This window comes from Beta vulgaris, chromosome 9 (assembly GCF_026745355.1).
Source record: "Beta vulgaris subsp. vulgaris cultivar EL10 chromosome 9, EL10.2, whole genome shotgun sequence".
In the NCBI taxonomy this organism is placed as follows: domain Eukaryota; kingdom Viridiplantae; phylum Streptophyta; class Magnoliopsida; order Caryophyllales; family Amaranthaceae; genus Beta; species Beta vulgaris.
In genome coordinates, this window is record NC_079210.1 from 15772657 (window position 1) to 15778656 (window position 6000).

Below are 6000 nucleotides of genomic sequence, written 5' to 3' on the forward strand. Positions count from 1 at the left end.
AGAAAGAGAGAATTATCGGGGTGTTACAATACCTCTATCCTCGGCCTGCCGCAAGCCGGCAGCAACCAAGAAGTTATCATTATAAAACATCTCCTTGAAGGGAATCTAGTTGGACGGGCCCTTAAAGGAGGAATCGTTGATGGAATACTTCGAAATTCTGAAGTAGTCCATCATCTCCTCAGTCTCCAGTTCAAGGTAGGACGTTGTTCGTCCAGTGTTTGTAGTAGCCCGGCTGAAGTACCTAAGACGTCTGGCTACAGCCTCGTTAGGCGCCTGGACGAACAGAAACTCAGCCTTCCAGGCATGCATTTTGGACGTCTTGTCCCAGGACGTCATGAAGCCCTGACGGTTGCATACACTGAACCAAGCTCCGTCCACGGCTTTTGGAACCTTGGAAACGTAGTGAATTTAGGAGAAAGCGGCCAGCGATGGGTCAACACCCTTTAGTTCGCAGACGGCTAGAAAAGTCAAAATATTTTGCCACGAATTTGGGGCAAGTTGGTTATGTCCTATGCTATAGTAGTGGAGAAGGCGGCCAATGAAGGGATGCAAGGGAAACCGCGACCAAACATCTAAGGCCAGCCTATATACAGCAAAATGGCCTGCAGGAGCACTAAGTATAGTGTCATCCCGGCCTGGAAGAACGAAGCGGTACCCCGGCATGGGTATGACGGAAGAAAAATGTTTGAGATCCGGAACTACTCGTCCTAGCCAACTGTTGTCGGCTAGAATGAACCTAGGGCCAGATAAGGGGCCCAACCGGTGCCTTATCTCCGACGAAGTTGTGGACGACTCCTCTGAGTCGCTGGCCGGAGTAGAAGATGCCTCCGCCTCGTCCAGCTCCTCATAGGCCGCCTCTTGCCTGGACGGGCTGGGGTCTGGAGACCCTCTAGCAATAGTCTCCTCCTGGACGTTTCCAGGATAAGGAGTTTGAATTTTTGGACGGGCACTCTGGACTTCGAGCTCCCTGTCAGCGGGAATTCGTCCAGTTGATGCCTCCATTTCTAAGCTGGAGGTCGGAAGGTTAATCCCTCGTCTGATGCGAGTCGTTTTCTTGACGCGCGCCAGATTACCCTGCATAGGTAAAGACTGGGTCGTCTGACTTTGCCGTTCATGTCCAAAATGAAAGAATGCATGTCCGGCCGAGATAGGTCCAACTCTAGAATATGCCGAAGAAGAAAGGCTCTCTGTTCTAGAGTCAGAACCAACCCTTGAGCGGCCGGGATTATTCGATGAAGAAGACGAATCCATTTTTCTTAAAAAATGCATGAAAATACAAGGGAAGTAAATGAAGTAATACTTGTAGAAAATGCTCGGACGGATGTCAAGGACGAGCTGGATGAAACTTCGGACGAATTGAAGAACACGTAGCAAGAGCTTGGACAGAAGAACTTTCTCTCTCTAAAAGCTCAGTAAAAAATGAAGAGTCTCTCTCTCTAGAAAATCTCTCAAGGATGTTAAAATGATTCCAGAAACGACAAAGGAGCATATTTATAGAGGGGTGAAAGTGACCCCCTCATCCAGTAAAAATAACCGTTGGTTGCCAAAATGCCTTGAGGGTTGACCTGATAAGATCGGCTAAATGGCGCCTCTTTTTTGAAAAAAGAAGGGCAGTTCTGGTCAGTTAAAAGAGGAAACCAACCGTCTTGGCGCCAAAATGATAACTTCCTCTTTTAAGGGGCAAATGTTGTAGCTTGAAAATCAATGGCTACAGGGATAACACGTGGCACCATCTTAGCCTTACATGTTGCATTCGTTTATGTAAATAAAGTACATGGGTCAGCAGGTTGTATGGGCGCAGCTAAAGTACACTTTTCTGAGGAAAAGATGTACTAAAAACCCCCCTTATGGCCCTAAATTGCACTTAGGCCCAGTACAGGTAAAGCCTAATTATGCAAAAGAGTGAGGTGTACTCACCAATCAGCACTTGCCACGTGTCACACTATTATTACTTAGCCAATCAGATGCTCCCAAATTAGGGTGACATCAAGGTACAACAGTCATTTCAAACAGTATAAATAGTCCTTGAAATCAGGGGAAAGGTACGTTTTTAAGAGCATAGTACTGTTATTCTGCCATAAATTCTCTCTCTCTACTTTCTCTCTCTAAAAGTTCCTTCATATTCTTGATACCTGACTTAAGCTTCGGAGGGGAAAATACCACCCAAACCTCCAGGATGGGTCCCTTTTTTGCAGGTTGCTAGTCGGAGCTTAGGTCCGGATTCGAGTTCAGGTGTTGTGGCACAAGTCTCCAAATTGAGAACTTGTTGTTGGGAATAGTTGTATTGATTTACTAGTTTTACACTATGTAACATTAGTGGTTTTAGAAATAGTATTTGTGTGCCCCAAAAAGTAAGCAATAGATGCAACTTATAATTAGAGACAACCTTATGGTTGCCTCTAAATATAAATAGTCTTATCACCAATCTAACATGTCTGCCCTAAAAAGGTGGCATTAGGGGCAACCTATAATTAGCGACTGACTTATGGTCGCCTCTAAATGTAAGTGGCTTTAGAAACACTTCAAGTTTTGTGCCTCAAAAAAGTGGCATTAGGGGCAACCAACAATTATCGACAAGCATATGGTGCCCTCTAAAGATAAGTGTCTTTAGCAACACCATAACTTATCTGTCTCTAAAAGGTGGTATTAGTGGTAACCTATAATTAGTGACGGACTAATTAGAGGCAGCGAGAAAATTGCTTCTAAACACCATTATTAGAGGCTACAAATATATACTTAGATGCAATTTTGGATTGCCTCTATATGTAGCTTTTTTTTTTTAGTGTTCATAGAAGTAATTTTTAAAGGTTTTTAAAAATGGGATTTTAAAAAGTTATTTGAAAACGTTTTAGGAAGTGGGCTTAATCAAACTAGTTATAAAAAGGTTTTCATAAATGAGTTAATAAAAAGAGTTAAAAAAAGAATTTGGACTTAAAATATTTTATTTTAGACCCGTTCTTCATTCTTCCCTCAATCAGGACTAATTGGAGTCGGAGTATTAGTCATCATAGGGTACTAAATGGGGAGATGCGACTATGTGCATACATCGTCCTACCTGACTTGTTCGGTGTGGGTCTTGTTAGCCTCATCCAAACGATACTACACCCACTCGGTTGGTGTAAAAAAAACTAGCAGCAAGCGGTGGCACGGTTAGCACAGGATTGATCACATTCCAGGAGGAAGCGGCTTATGTTCCGCCACAAATGCGCGTCGTTGCGTCAGACCACCACGATGCCCCATCCATGGCGGGGGGCTAATTGTTTGAGATCAATAAATGACCAGCCCAATACCCCCAACAAAGTGATTCTATTCACTTGAGTGGTAGCAGTTGTGGGTCCCACCCATGGGTTGACCTAACTTCAGGAGTTTAGGGATCCACAAAAGTGTCGGAAAAGATGGTTACCTGAAAAGGCAACATAGCCACTTATCCCAAGAAAGCCCCATCTTATCGAAGTTACCTCTTTGGGAATTCCTAACCGTATAAATAGCAAAGGTCTCATCAATGAATATGTATTCAATTCTAACCTACCAAAAGTTAGAGCATTTCTCTTTACATTGATCACTCTCTCTCCCTCTCAATCACATCTGACTTGATCGTTGGAGGGGGCGATCACGAAACCACCCTGGAGTAATCTAACAATGTTTTGTAAGATTACGGTGTACGGTTAATGAAACTCAAACAAACCTTCTTTGGGACCACACCAAATCTCAACCTACTACAATTCCTTATTTCATTGCCTCATTGGACATAAACAAATGACAATTAACAAACCTTACCTTTCCCCTAAAAAAACGAACATTGCCAATATAGTAGTTATATTTTTGAGATAATTAAATCACACAGTGAATGCAGCCTGTATAAGGGTGATGTGAGAGAATGAGGGGAGGAAATTTGGGGCTTTTAGGTTTCTCCTATTTGGCAATTGATAATAAAATCTATGAAGTAATCTTATATTACGAATTACTCCCTCCGTCTCAACATATAGTTTTCATTTCTTTTTTTTGACGTTAATTTATACAAGTACTCCCTCCGTCCCATAATATAGTGTTTGTTTCTTTTTTACATAATCTCCAAGATGTAACTTTGACCTTTAATATCTTCAATTCTGTATTAATAAAAAAAATAAGAAGTTGATATTATGAAACTACACATTGAGACGAATCTAACAAGATCACACGTGAATATGTTTTTTTTATATATACAAATAAGAATATTGGGTCAACTATTTTAAGGTTGACCCAATAAAAATGAAGTAGGCACTATATTATGGGACGAAGGCACTAGAATTTAAGATGGATAGTAAAGATTTTTTGTTTATTTAAATAGATGTTGTATAGGAAAATATGATTTTAAGAGAGAGAATGGAGAATAACCGGTGAAAGAGTATTAATTGTAATATTTTGGTTCAATAAACAAAGGAAAAAAAAAATTCAAGAAGCAAATAAATGATGGGACACGATTTTTTCTAGACAAATTACGAAAAAAATGTGCAACTAAAAATGGAAATGGGATCTATATTTTGGGACGGAGTAAGTACTATCAACTTCATTTTGATTTTGATGTTGATTTTGATTTTAATATGTTATTCTTTGATCGAAGGGCCTGTTCTCTTTGGCATAAAACAGCTGAACTGAACTAAAATGATTGGAGTTGAACTGAACTGAAATGAACTGAACTGAACTGAACTAAACTAAACTGAATTGAATTGAATTGAATTGAATTAAATTAAATTGGATTAAATTGAATGTAATAAATATATCATAATATTTAAACAATAATAATATGAATATTAAATAATTATTATAATGATAAGTAATACTCCCTCTGTTTTTTTTTATCATTCCTACTTTGACTTTGCACGTTTGCCAATGCACGTTTTAAAACTTAAATATCTTTCATTATATATTAGTAAAAATTATAACGATTGAATATTAATAAAGTACTAATTGAGACGAATCAAACAAGACCCCACATGACTATGTTTTTTCTTATAAATTGAGAACATTTGAGAAGATTCTCTCTATGCATGAATAGTGTCAAGATTCTAAGTGAGAAAGATAAAAAAAAACAGAGGGAGTAATAATGAATAATAATAGTATTTTTGATATTTTTAAGTGATAGTTATAAATAAATAATATTAATATCATAAATTAATAATAATAATTAATGATAATAATGATAATTAATAATAATTATTTTATATTATTTGTATTAATATATTAATACTTGATGATGATATATAATAACAATAATATCTAAGAAGTAAATTAATATTACTATTTTAATAATTAGATTTAATAATATAATAATATTTAGTAATAAATATAATGATTGGATTGGACCGCGAAAATTACATCATAAACGGTCTTGACGCGATTTGATTGGTTTATGGGCTAAAAAACGTGGGTTTATTTGTGCTTTGACCTAAACCATGTTCCTCCTAATAATAATAGTAATAATGAGTAAAGCTATAATAAACAAAATAATATATAGAAACAACAACAACAACAATAATAATAATACTTAATAGTAATGATATAAAAAAAAATTAATAATAATAAGAGTAATTAATAAAATAAATTATACCAACATAATAATAATATTTAACAAAATGGTTATAAAAGAATGGAGCTGAACTGAAAATAAGTTGGGAAGAACATACCCGAAATGAAATTCCGATCAGCTAGAAGAGAAATATAATAAAAGAAAGAGATTTGAGAAAATTAAATTTGCATTAATGCTAGTAAGTTCCAGTTTGATAACATTACATAACTGCTATTCTGTTGGTTGGTTGAGCTATTGTCAGCTTTGATTTTGGATCTTACAATAGAGTATACGAGAAGACAAAGTTAAGTTGGGCAGATTAAATGTATCACACGTATTCACCCCTAAGAAAAATAAAAAAGATTTGTCAACCAGCAATCAGACCAAATAAAAAGACTCTAAATCACTTTAAAAAGTTGTTTACAAGGCTCTAAATATAACAGAATATTGAAAAT